Consider the following 13638-nt stretch of genomic DNA (forward strand, 5'->3'; position numbering starts at 1 on the left):
TTTTCTCTCCTCCTTCCATGTCATCAGCAGCTCAAATCCTGCCCATGTGATATGTGAAGAAACACCAACTTGTCTGTTTTCTGTTCTTTCTTTCTCCAGCCTCATCTGCCAAGCTAGAGTATATCTTTCAGGCATTCCTAGCTGCACTGTTCTGTGCTCATGTTCTAGGGAAGTTACATGTTAGTTCCCAATCGTCCTGATTTGATCTAAGTGGTTTTGTATCTGACAGTCGTGTAAGTTTGAGTCTTGACAGGTTCTGTGTCAACAGAGATTCACGGTGGCAGTCAGAGAGTGGCCCCAAAGGTGGCCACACCCAAACTCCTGGAACATGCATGTTGCTCACCGTGCATAGCGAGAGGGCCTTTGCAGATAGAATTAAGGGTATTGTATTAGTCCGGGCTCTCTAAAGGGACAGAACTAATAGGAAAGATGACTGTATGAAGGAGAGTTCATTAGGAAAATTGACTCACATGATCACAAGGTGAAGTTCTACAATCTGTAAGCTGAGGAGCCGGAAAGCTGGTCCAAGTCCCAAACCCTTGAAAGTAGGGAAGCTGACAGTGTAGCCTACAGTCTGTGGCCGAAGGCCTGAGAGCCCCTGGCAAACCACTGGTGTAAGTTCAAGAGTCCAAAAGCTGAAGAACTTGGAGTCTGATGTTCAACGGCAGGAAGCACCCTGAACAGGAGAAAGATGGAGCAGAAGACTTAGCTAGTCTAGTCCTTCCACGCTCTTCTGCCGGCTTTATTCTACCCGCACTGATAGCTGATTAGATTGTGCCTCCCCAGATTGAGAGTGAGTCTGCCCCTCCCAGTCCACTGACCAAATGTTAATCTCCTTTGGCAACACCCTCACAGACACACCCGGGAACAATACTTTGCAACCTTCAATCCAATCAAGTTGATACTGGATATTAACCATCACAGGTATGGTTCTTGAAATTGGAAAACCATCCTAGATTCTCAGGGTGAGCCCATCTAGATACATGAGTGTGTCCAAGGGCAGAACCTTTCCCTCTGTGGTCACAGAGAGACGTGACAATGGGAGCAGGGCTGGGGAGAGATTTGTTGTTGCTGGCTTTGAAGGTGGAGGAAACGGATCATGAGCCAAGAATGCAGAGTGTTTCTAGAAGGTGGAAAAGGTGGGCAAATGGGTTGTTTGCCTGAACCTCTAGAAAGAAACAAGGCCCTGCTGACAGTGTTAACCCAGGGAGGCCCGTGTCAAACTTCTGTCCTCCAAGAGTGTCATATAATAAATGTGTGTTGTTCAAAGTCCCTAAATTTATGGTAATTTGTGATGGCAGCAGTAGAAAACTGATACATTGAGGTATTGGTCTGCTTAGGCTGCCATCACAAAAGACCACAGACTGGGTGGCTTAAACAACAGAAATGTATTTTCTCACAGTTCTGGAGGCTGGAAGTCCAAGATCAGGATGCCAGCATGGTCTGGATCTGGTGAGGGCACTCTTCACGGTGGGCAGATGGCTGCCTTCTCACTGTGTCCCTAGGTGAGAAGCGGGTAGGAGAGGTATGCTGCCTCTCTTAGGAGGTAATTACGGTCAAATGAAGTCTTATATAAGGGCCAGGCCACAATCATCTCTTAAAGGTCCTGTCTCCAAATACAGTCCCAAGAGGAGGTAGGGCTTCAACATATGAATTTTGAGGAAGCACAGTTCAGTCCATAGCAATCGATGTAAAATGTTTCAAAATTTGTTTTTTCTTCCTTTCAGTGCTGTGTGTATGTATGTATCTGTGTTTCAAGGGGTGGGAGACATGCACAGGAATAATTAGTACTTGTGATGATATAGATCTTTAAAATATTTTTAAATATTTTAACATATGATTTAAAATGTAAAAATGTTATAGTTTAGCTACAGCCACCCTGTATATTCTTTAAAAACGCAATGAGTGGATGTTAAATACTCTCACCAAAAAATGATAACTGTGTGATATAATGTGTATGTTAAATAGATTTTACTATTCCACAATGTGTGTATACTTCAAAATATCATGTACATGATAAATACATACAGTTTTATCTGTCAATCTTATAAAAATTAATTGAAAAATTCAAAAAATTATATTTTGCATTTTAAACTTTTTATATAAAAATAATTTTATTTACGAAAATTTATAAACATTGTGCAGAGAGTTTTCTGTGCTCCTCACCCAGCTTCCTCTATGTTCACACCTTATATAACCATAGTACAAGTAGCAAACTGAGGAAGTGAATGAGGATATGAGGCTATTGGCTGAATTACAGACCACATTAGAATTTTGCCAAGTATTCAAATTGTCTGCTTTCTGTTCCAGGATCCATTTCAGGATCCCATATCAAGTTTAATTGTCCTGTCTCATTAATTTCGTCCAAATTGTAGCCATCCCTCACTTTTTTTGCCTTTCATGTCCCTGACAATTTTGAGGAGTATGAGTCAGTTATTTTGTTGAATGTCTTCAACCTGGATTTATTGTTCCTTTTATTTTCCAGGGAGGAATCTCCCAGTGTTTGTGCCACGTTTTGATCTGACTTAAAGCCGTAAACACAGCTGAAGCCTGGGCCATCCACAGAAGACCCAGTGTTCTCTTTCTCCAGGTGGGCATTTTGTATCTCTTAAGAGTCCTAGACTGAGCTACATCAGTAGACCTCTGCATTTAAAGGGAGAAATTCTCATCCAAGGATCCCGATTCCTCTACTGTACTGCAATTTCACTACTCTCTCCAAATATCTCCAAGCAAATATAAAACAGCTGCATGCCTGAGAGTGAGAGAAATTTCTTAAGTGATCGACCAAATCTGGGTGTGATTAGTAGGTGGATACCTCATGGAGATGCTGATTTGCGAGTTGGGGTACAATAATAATGGCTAATAATGGCAAACAGTAATTGCTAGGTGCCAGGAGTTGTGCTAAATGCTTTACATGAGTAGATAGGATATTGCAGATCTCAACAGTTAAATAATTTGCTTGTGATCATGTAGTTTGGAGAGTATTAGAGTCTGAAATGAAGACAACTTGAGGGTGAATAAACAGGAACAGAAAGTACTCTACAAGACAGTTTATCTGATAAGGGTATGATGGAAGATGGTGTCAGGCGGAGGTACATGGGATGAGGGACCAGAAGAAAATTACTGAATCAAAGACTCTTAAAGTTGAACGATTCCTTAGCAACTATCTAGATTAATTAACTTCTTCACAGTTGAGAGATTTCTGCATTATTTTTCTTCCATAAATAACCAATCTCTGCTTAATTTTTTACCGGACCACCCCATCTACTTCTGGGCTCCCATTACCATTCAAGTCTTTTGCCTTCTTTTGGACTAAAAACTACTTTTAAAAATTGTTATCCATTAGTCACAGTCAACCTCTCTTGAGTTAACAAGATAAATATAAGTGTCTCTTTCATTTGGCAATCCTTCAGGTATTTCAACATAACTATAACGTTCTCCTTAAGTCTTTTCATTTCTATTTGCAAGTTCTTCAGCTATTTTTCTTACAATATAATTAACAGTCCTTTTGCCAAGCAGGATCTCTATTATTTAGTAAAAAGTAGGCAAATCCTGGAAGACTATTCACATTTGAATTTGACATAAAAAGCGAATGAAAGCTGTTTTACAATTAAGGCATCTTAGATGTCAGGACAAGAAAACTGTAGGACCAGCATTAAGTAGTCAGTTGAGTGTGGGAACATAATCCACAGGAGAGTCTAGTGTGTATAATAAAAGTCTGGAAAAACTCAGTATAATATCATTTCAATAATTATTCCTTTTAAGATTCCCCTTAGAAGAACACATACCTTAGATGTCCTGAGGACAGAATCTGGAGCACATCTGAACATTTATAAACTGGATTCTGCCTGGCACTTAAAATGTTTTCCTATTTAGGAGATTTAATTGTCAAATGAGGCTTTTATCTTTTGATCCTATCAACTGATATCCTGCAGAAAATGCTGGATGATGGATTTCTTTGGAACATATGATCATTCTGTAATTTTACCTTTCTTTCCTTTTCCTCTGTTTCTTTACTTGTAACTGAACCCTGAAATAGAACTTAATCTGTCAGCTGCGCTCTACATTTGTTCTTTTTGCACCGAAAACACTGTTATTGCAGATGTTCAAACTATATAAACTATACGTTTTTTCTTAAAATTCAAAATAGTTGAAATAAAAAGCTTTTATAAATATATTTAAAACTCTTCAGTACTTACTATGTTATTTTTACATAGTATCTTTTAGTAGGAAAAACAGAAATATGGCGAGGTAATGTCTCTTTCTTTTGCCTAATGCTAATTAAATAATCTGTAAACTTAACCATTAAATACTATTGAGATTTTGAATCAGCAGAAAATCAAACTGAGTCATTCGTAATTTTTTCTGAATCTTGATATTTTTTGCAGTTATTCTGCAGAGTGTCTTGAAATGCTAGAAGCTGTAATTATTTGTGGCTATTCTATTTCTCAAGGACCTTAGATAGAAATTTTTAAAAAATTACTTCTGTTCATAAGACAGTGAGTTATACCCATCTTTAGGGAGGTAAAGTAGACGTTTTGAAATGTTTTTGAGATTTCAGGAGCCATTGTAAAAAGAAGAGAAGCAGTTAGATTCTTAAGTCTCCCTAAATGTGTTATTATTTAACAAAAATAGGAATTGATTGAATAGTTGTGAGTCTAATTACCAACAGTTACTCCATTTGTGTTTTAAAATGGGAAATGTATCTTGATTCATTAATGGAAATTGCTTCATTTTGTCCTCCACGAAACGTGGAGATGTTAAAGTTTTATCAGAATACAGATGAAATTACTTAGTAAGATGAAATTACTAATTTTCACACAAATACAACGCTTACTATTTCATTACTATTACTAGTAATTTTCATCTTTCATCTTAGTAATTATATGGTCTGCACCATGCAATTCTTTCTTTCTGAAAGAATACTCATCAGCAGTTATATTAATCCTTTGAAAGGTTTATGAAAAATAAAAAATGAAAGATGCCCAGCATTTTTTTTTTCTGGTGTATTTTTAGCAAGACCAGATAGCATAGCATTTAAATGAAGAACTTTGCTTTACATAATTAGTCACTGATCAAAGAAACGACAAATTTTGGAGTGAAAATAGCAAATTCAGTTAAAATATTCTGCAAAAATACTTATAAAATTATTTTTAAAAGACAGTTGTTAAGGCATAGGACTATTACTCTTGGATATTATTTTTTCTAGGTGTATCATATGAGTATTAATGACTCAATTTGAAACAAATGAGTAAGATTTCTCGTGTTGAAACTTTCTCCTTTGCTTTCCTACTGTGTCACCGTCGTACTGTTTTGTTTTACACAGTGAGAGCATAATTGTCTTCTACAGGGACCACGAAATTTCAGGCCAGCCCTGTCCCGAAGTCTTGTGTGCTTTATGTCGAGTGGTCTGCAGTGGACTGTGTGTGCTTGAAGTGATGCTCCAGAGAGCTTATTGTGGTGTGGGGGAAAGCATGAGAACACTGAAAAATGAGAGAAATCGAGCATATGAAATGTGAAGTGTATCTGTTGACACCACGCGCTCCCTTTGCTTGCACTAGATGGTGGTTTCTGTGCACAGTGCCTGAGGTGTGGTGCAGGCAGGGCCCATGCAGTCCGGCTCCTTTCCAGAAGGTTGCCGTTCATTACAGCTCGAGTGTGCTGGGTTCCTCAGATATTATCTATTTTAAATTAACGCTCCGTAAAAGGAACTTAAAGTTTTCTGAAAAGAAACCAGTGAATGAAGCCAATGGTAATAACGCAAACACAAGCAAGCTGCCAAGTAAGCCATTTTTCTATTGCTGAGCTCTTCATCAGTCATATTATAAAAGAAAAATCAATACTAGTAATAATGATCATCTGTTCAAGACCAAGAAGTTGATCCTCCAAAACTCAAACAAGGAAACAGTCTCTCCCAATCTCTCCTTTCCTCCCTCCCTTTTCTTTACCTCTCATCCCATATATAATATTATATAATGCATACATAATAAAAGCTATTCACTATTATTAACAAAGATTCTTTATCTGATTGCATATTGTGCCTTAAGATATATTTGCTAATGGTGTGCATATTTAGAAGACTTATTTTAAAGAATAATATACATATTGGGGTAAAGGGTCAACCCTTTATTCATTGACAAGTGAGGTTATCAAAGAAGTCTGGACGCAGTTTTACTCTTCAAGTCTAAATATAAATTTTGGTTTATAAAGGATTTCATATGGTTCCCAAAAGCACATTGTAAAAATTCAACTTTCTGCCTTACTAGTTATTGAAGTCATCTTACAGATGGCCACAATAAGTCCCTTCTTATTTATTTTTGCCAATATAATTTGTAGGGTAGATGTATGTAGTTTGTTTGATGCTGACAGGAAATCAGTTCTGTTTCCTGCTTGACTGAAATTTGGGGCAATGGAGACAGTAGAAATATGCAAATATAAACCTGAGTTACACAATGGGCTTTGGTTCAGTAGATGAATATTATTTAATTTTCCAATGTCATTGTAAGAAATTGAGAGATGAACTTGAACTTTTAAAATTTTGTGGCAGAAATGTCATCAATATTAAGGGAATAAGTTTCTTAAACTTAAGAAGGAAATCAATTCTAATGTGTAGTTAACCAGATTGTTCGTTGTTGGGTTTATCATTAACTTGATCTTTACCTCATTAACTTCCCTCTATCTTATTATTTATTATGCAGTGTTTATTTTCTCTATAATCAAGCGTAACTGTAGCATTGGGGAGAGCATTAGATTTTCTATAGATTTGGGTGCTTCATGTGCAGCAGACCATGTGTTATTTTTGCCCGAGCAGCTCCTGTTCACCTTTGTTCTGGAAACAGAACTCTCCTTTAATTTTGGAAACCTCCCCTCCTATTAGGGATAGGGCTGTCAGTCGCAGCTCCCCAAACTTCCATCAATGTGATGGCCAGGAACTTGTTGTGTAGGCCACAGACTCAAACCTGAACTTCCGCCAAAGATCAAGAAGGAGAACCCCTCTATTTACTGAAGTCTCTGACTGTGATAACTGAGTGAATTGATATCTTCCAGCAGCCACCGTAGAACCACAAAAGGAGGGCTTGTCCGGGAATTAAACCAACACAAGGAAAGCCCAGACAAAGAGGGAAGGATGGGCTCATGATGTTTGAACCTCTGATCTGCCTATGCCTTGCACCAGCCACACTGCAGGATGCTGTTGCTCCAGCAATTAAATGTTCTATTTTTGTTTAGGCTAGTTTGTGTCCGTGTGTGTCACTTGTTACTAAAATGTTCCTGAGTTAGACAACATTGTAGAGGGAAAATCATATGCACTTAACGATTTGACCTACAAAAATGGCAATTTCTGAGGATTCAAACCAATATAATAAAAAAATGCAGGTGGTCAGCTGACTCAAGACCTATTGCTTTGTGTTCTTGGCCTCTTTGGGCTTCAGTTTCCTCATATTGAAAGGAGAGAGATAACTATCTACCCACACATTGGTTCACAGACAGTGACTGGAAATGCAGAATCAGGTAAAGCATAGAAAAACCTTTGTAGAGTATCTGGCTCTATAAAATGTTACCTATTGTTACACATTGCAAGATCTGATTCCTTGAGACATATTACAGTGTATAGGGTGACCTTACTGGTCATGCTTAGGAAAAATTCTGGAATTGGTAGTACATGTGAGGCTGTGAAGACGTCAAAATTTGCCTGTGGATGTTCTAACGCCCTGTGTTTTGGAAGATAATCATCTTCCCATCTAGAATTCACAGGACTCATCTGGCATCCGGTGGAGTTGGTAGGAGCTGATTAGTGCCTGGCTTCTAGTGGAGACGGTGAGAACTGATCAATGTCAGTTACGTTAGGATGGCATTGTGTATGTCAGAAACCGAAGGGAGGACAGAAACCCAAGCCTAAATAGACATTTAATTGCTGGAGCAACAGCATCCTGCAGTGTGGCTGGTGCAAGGCATAGACAGATCAGAGGTTCAAACATCATGAGCCTATCCTTCCCTCTTTGTCTGGGCTTTTCTTGTATTGGTTTAATTCCTGGACAAGCCCTCCTTTTGTGATTCTATGGTGGCTGCTGGAAGATATCAATTCACTCAGTTATCACAGTCGGAGACTTCAGTAAATAGAGGGGTTCTCCTTCTTGATATCTTCCGCAGAAGTTCAGGTTTGAGTCTGTGGCCCACACAAGTTCCCGGCCATCACATTGATGGAGGTTTGGGGGAGATGCAATCGACAGCCCTATCAGTACTTAGTTTATGTTGCTTTTAGCCAGTACAGTTCATCCCACAACAATCTCATAAAATTGGTACTCTAATTTTATTACATGGATTAACAATTACTAAGTGGTTCTATCAAAATCCCAACCGAGTTACAGAGGCAAGATCCCAACCCAAGATTGTCCAAGTCTAAAATGGAGGTTCAGTTCCTCATTTTGTTACTGTTGCTTTGAAAAGTAAAGACCATCCAGCCCTTCTGCTGCTGCAAATGAACTAAGAAATGAGGTAGGGTGCTTTGTGGCCTGTGACTGGTTGTAGTACTTCCAGTCATATGGAGAGATTCAATTTCAGGCTGGAAATCCTTATAAATCTATGGTAGTGTGTAAAGGATTGTGGTACTTCTGAAAGTATAATCACCGTCCTTTTAAAAGGCCATTTTGACACAATGTATATGTGTACATATGTACAAACTTGCTCACTAAAATGGACATACTGTAAATCTAGGCTTTGTAACTAGGACTACCTGATACATAACTCAATAATTAGCATATAAGGTACTCTGAAAAATAAAAATGGTAAAATACATGGAAAACACTGCTTTAAAGAGAAGTAATGGGTCCCATTTGGGAGAAAGAAAAACAGACAGTAAATCAGTTGAATAAATACAGCCTAAAATCTGGATAGAATTATCTCAAATGAGTTAATGGGTTAATTCAAAATAATATTTTAGGCTTCCATCCACGGGTTCACAGATTCACTAAGTCTGTCCTCAGCATCAGTTTTCTGAATCTGTTCTATATTTATTTTGGTGGAAATTAGTGAAGAATTAGGACAGAACTAAATTACTTTCCATGATGTGTATACTGCACTCATTCCATAAAAAGAGTTTCCTCAAAGTTTAATTTATCAATTGGAGTGTAAGATTAAAATAAAGATACTCTCTGGACATATACAAATATACACATATGTACACAGATATACATTTATCTCTCATGAAGCTCTCCATAGTACTATAGGCATAGAACAAATTATGTCACCAAGGACAGAATTTATTTTATAAAATGATTTCTAAGATAAGTAGTTGCTGAAGAATATCCCACTGACGTTCTATGATATTTCAAACTCAGACTTAACAGACTTGGAATTTGCTTTTTATTGTATAAATCAATTTTAGCAGTATTTGTAAACAGTAGTAAGATGCCAAGATGTGAACATTAAAGACTTTTAAAAATATTCAGAAGTATATACAATATAATGTTTCAGATAAACATTAGTCGCCTTATGCTCAGCTTTGAAACGAAAAAAATTCTTTACCCAAAGAAGAAATATTTTTTACATTTTTATAAGTTATCTGTTATTGATATTGCAACTCTATCCCAAGCACTGTATTTTCTTAGTATTAATAAGATAACTATAATTAGATAAATCTATAGAGCGAAGATTTGTATTCAGAATAAATACAGAACTCTTAAAAATGAACAAGAAAAATTTAAATACCCAATAGGAAAAAATGGCAAATAGTATAAAAGAAGGAACAAAAAGCCAAGAACTGTTCAATCATACTAGCCTTTAGAGAGATGCAAAATAAAATAACAGCTTCACATTTATTCTGTTGGCAGATGAGGAAGTAGGAAAACAGGAATATGTATACATCCCTGGTAAAATTGCAAAGTTAGTACCACCTCTTTAAAGAGAAACTAAACAATATTGAATAAAGTTGATTCAGTAACTTCACTTCTAGGGGTCTTTATTAATCCATTTTCACACGGCTGATAAAGACACACCCAAGACTGTGCAATTTACAAAATAAAGAGGTGTAATTGGAATCACAGTTCCATGTGGCTGGGGAGGCCTCACAATCATGGCAGAAGGCAAGAAGGAGCAAGTCACATCTTAGGTGGATGGCAGCAGGCAAAGAGAAGTTGTGCAGGGAAACCCCCCCCTTATAATACTGTTAGATCACATGAGGCTTATTCACTATCATGTGAACAGCACAGGAAAGACCCGCCCCCATAATTCAATCATCTCCCACCTCCCACCGTGTCCTTCCCATGACACATGGGAATTATGGGAGTTAAAACATGAGATTTGGGTGGGGACATAGAGCCAAACCATATCAGTGTCTGTTCCAGAGAAACTTTTACACTAATGCACAAGAAGATTATGCAAAATGATGATCTTTGCAGCATCGTATATAGTAGTAAAAAGTAGAAGCAACTTAAACATAACTTTTTAGTGTAACGGCCAAAAAGCCCCGATTTAATCCCGTAATACAATAGATAGTATGTGACATATGTAGAACTAGATCAGCATGGATCAAACTAAAAAATGTAATGGAGTGTAAAAGGCAAGCTTCAAAGCAACTAACCAGCATAAAACAGTAATATAAATTTATAACACTGAAGCAATGGCATATAGACTTCAAGTATGTATTCTTATGCAGGTGAAGTACAAAAACAAGTCTGAGAATGTTACCCACCACTTTCAGATTATATGATGCCTCTTGGGAGACAGAAATAAATAATAGAAAGGAAGAAGTTCATTGCTTTAGTTTATGATGTTTAATTAATCTCTGAAAATAAAAGATCTGAAGCAAATACTGCAAAATGATAATATTTGTTTAACCTCTATAGTTGGGTGTTATATTTTGGTGTTACGTTACCTTTTCTGTAGGTTTGAAATATATTATAATAATACAACACAAAATGTAATGAATTAGGGCTGGGCACAGTGGCTCATGCCTGTAATCCCAGCACTTTGGGAGGCTGAGGCAGGCAGATCACCTGAGGTCAGGAGTTTGAGACCAGCCTGGCCAACATGGTGAAACCCCATCTCTACTAAAAATACAAAAATTAGCTGGGCGTGGTGGTGCCTGCCTATAATCCCAGCTACTTGGGAAGCTGACGCAGGAGAATCACTTGAACCTGGGAGATGGAGTTTGCAGTGAGCCAAGATCACGCTACTGCACTGCAGTCTGGGTGACAGAGTGAGACTCTGTCTCAAACAAAAACAAAAACAAACAAAAATATGTAATGAATTGGATATGACTTCAAGTTGAATGTGTTAAAATATATTGTTTCACCTCTTTTCTTTAGCTTCCCCGGTCTATCCTTCCAAGGTAAGTCCTGAGCAAACCTCGTTTTGATATGATTATAGAGGTGAAAGCTTTATTGCAATTAAGTAAGTGCATCACAGAGTGTTCCAGACATTGAGACTCGATTTGGCAACTCCCGATCTGTCCGTAAATGTCAGTGCAGTGGGAGTTCTAAAGAATAAGCTAGGTGCTATCCATGTTGGCAGATCTTAGGGAGGAGACATCTGTCCGAGGACCCAGGAACTAGTTTTGGAGGTAACAGAGAGGGAAGAGTGTGAGGACATGGGAGGCGGAGGTGCTTAACCTCATGATTCTGCATGATTTATGTGGCCAGGGAAGTTGAGGTAGGCACAGACCCCTTCAGCACAGGCTGGTCAGGCAGTGAACCTCTTCATGTGTAGAGTCTGGTACAAACAAGCAGCAAACAGCACTTCACCAGCATGAGGTCCAGCGAAGATAAAGGCGGATGGACTGGGAGCATGGCTTCATGACCAGGAACTGCTTTGGGGAAGCCATTTCCCAGCTAGAAAGGTGGGAGGTGATCGTGGCAAGTAACAGAGTTGATGGCGTGAGGTGTGGTTTTGAGCAAACTCTGTCTGCTGCGTTCTACCTCACCATCACCTTTTCATCTGTCAGCACGTACAGCAGTGGGCTGGGATGTTGTGGTTCTAGCACTTCTATAGGTAAAGGCTCACGGGGGAATTTATATTTGGCTCTGGGCTCTGGTGAAGATGAGGCAGGGTGGTTGGGCTGATAGCCTGAGCAACCCCAATGACTAGCTGTGTGGAGGGAATACCTCTAAATTGATGCTCATGATTCCATAAGTGTATGGGATTTTCAGACACTGATGATCTGTTTGCTCTGATTTCACAAAGTCAGAAGCTAGTACCTCATAACAAAAAGGGAGGTGGAAGCCAGTAGGTTCTGTTCACAAATTACATTTGATTGACCTACACAAAAAAATGCCTGAATTTTAGTCTCATGTGTTTATGAAACAATGAAGAGAACTAAATTTGGAAAATGTCACCCTCCCAGCCCCAACCCCAAAATTTTGTGTATCTTTTCTTTCCAGCTTTTTTTTTAAATGGCAAAACCTTTCATTTGCTATATATCCCGTTATGTATTTAGTTGTTTGCAGAGCTGAGTAAAGCATTCATGATATCACTTCTTTTTAAAGTGAAGCATAGTGTTCTTTTTAAGCTGCATATCAAAAGGTAAACAAGTAGAGAAACTGCTCCTTTGAAGATTCTGCATGAGTCTGTTGCTAGTTAAATTTTCCTTGCAGAAATCAAACAGGGTTTCCTGTTGCATGTTTACTGAGCCCCCTTTTCTACATAAAATATAAAATGCAGGGCTGCAATTTTCCCATTTGTTAATTTTTCCCATTGGGCCCATTCCTTCCTTTTAAAATATCTTCTTTTTTTCTAATCTACCTCGTTTAGCAGTGAATATGGAGGATTACAAACATTCTTGTTAGATATAAAACATTCCAGGAAATTTAATTTCTTTAGTCATGGATTTTAGCTGTAATGATACTGCACATTTGTAAAACATCCCTGCGATGAGAAATGTGAACCCCTTATTCATTATCTGGAGACAAGCATTATTATCATCATAATTTTGCATCCTGTGTAACTGAGTCACAGGAAATGAACCAGAAATAAATCATACCTACAGTGTAATTTGCAAAAGAATGTAGGAAAAAAGTAGGATGATTGCATCATGCCTTGGACACTTGCACCCTGGAGTACAATGCAGCTGGTTTACCCTTCAGAGAAGACAGGCTTTCAATGGTTTGGATCTGGATGGGAGGAGGTGGGGGGCAGTGAAGGCATGTTGAGGGTTGCTGCTGCTGTGAGACAACATTACAAGTCATTCCCTTATGCTTCCATGACACGCCTATACCCTCAGTATGGCCTGTCCATGCAGCCCCAAGCCCCATTTCCCTAGGCCTGGAGCCTTGCTGGGTGCTGAGCCCAGGCACTGCTGCTGCTTTGGGGTTGCCTCAGAAGTCCACGTGAACCAGTATGGTCTTGAACCTAGGTTGAATTCCTCATGGCCCTGTGGACCTGGCAAGTCTCTGGTTCTATCAACATGTTCAGAATCCTTCGTGGTCCAAGCCCTTAGCCCCAGGAATTTTCTCTCATCAAAGTACTTCCAGGGCCTGGCACAGAGGCTCATGCCTGTAATCCCAGCACTTTGGGAGGCCAAGGCAGGCAGATAGCTTCAGCCCAGGAGTTCAAGGCCTGGGAAAAATGGCAAAACCCCATCTCTACTAATAATACAAAAATTAGCGGAGTGTGGTGGTGTGTGCTTATAGTCCTAGCTACTCGGGA

At 38.7% G+C, this 13638-nt stretch overlaps 1 long non-coding RNA gene across 1 annotated transcript in view; it reads left to right on the forward strand.

Annotated features, from left to right (window-relative positions):
• LOC140711428 (uncharacterized) overlaps positions 1-13638 on the forward strand; it is a 137443-nt gene that overhangs the window by 105168 nt on the left and 18637 nt on the right. Inside the window, exon 4 of the long non-coding RNA XR_012092613.1 lies at positions 2486-2590. This is a non-coding gene — a long non-coding RNA (uncharacterized lncRNA). The remainder of the gene's footprint in view (positions 1-2485; positions 2591-13638) is intronic.

Source organism: Chlorocebus sabaeus, chromosome 3, assembly GCF_047675955.1.
Source record: "Chlorocebus sabaeus isolate Y175 chromosome 3, mChlSab1.0.hap1, whole genome shotgun sequence".
In the NCBI taxonomy this organism is placed as follows: domain Eukaryota; kingdom Metazoa; phylum Chordata; class Mammalia; order Primates; family Cercopithecidae; genus Chlorocebus; species Chlorocebus sabaeus.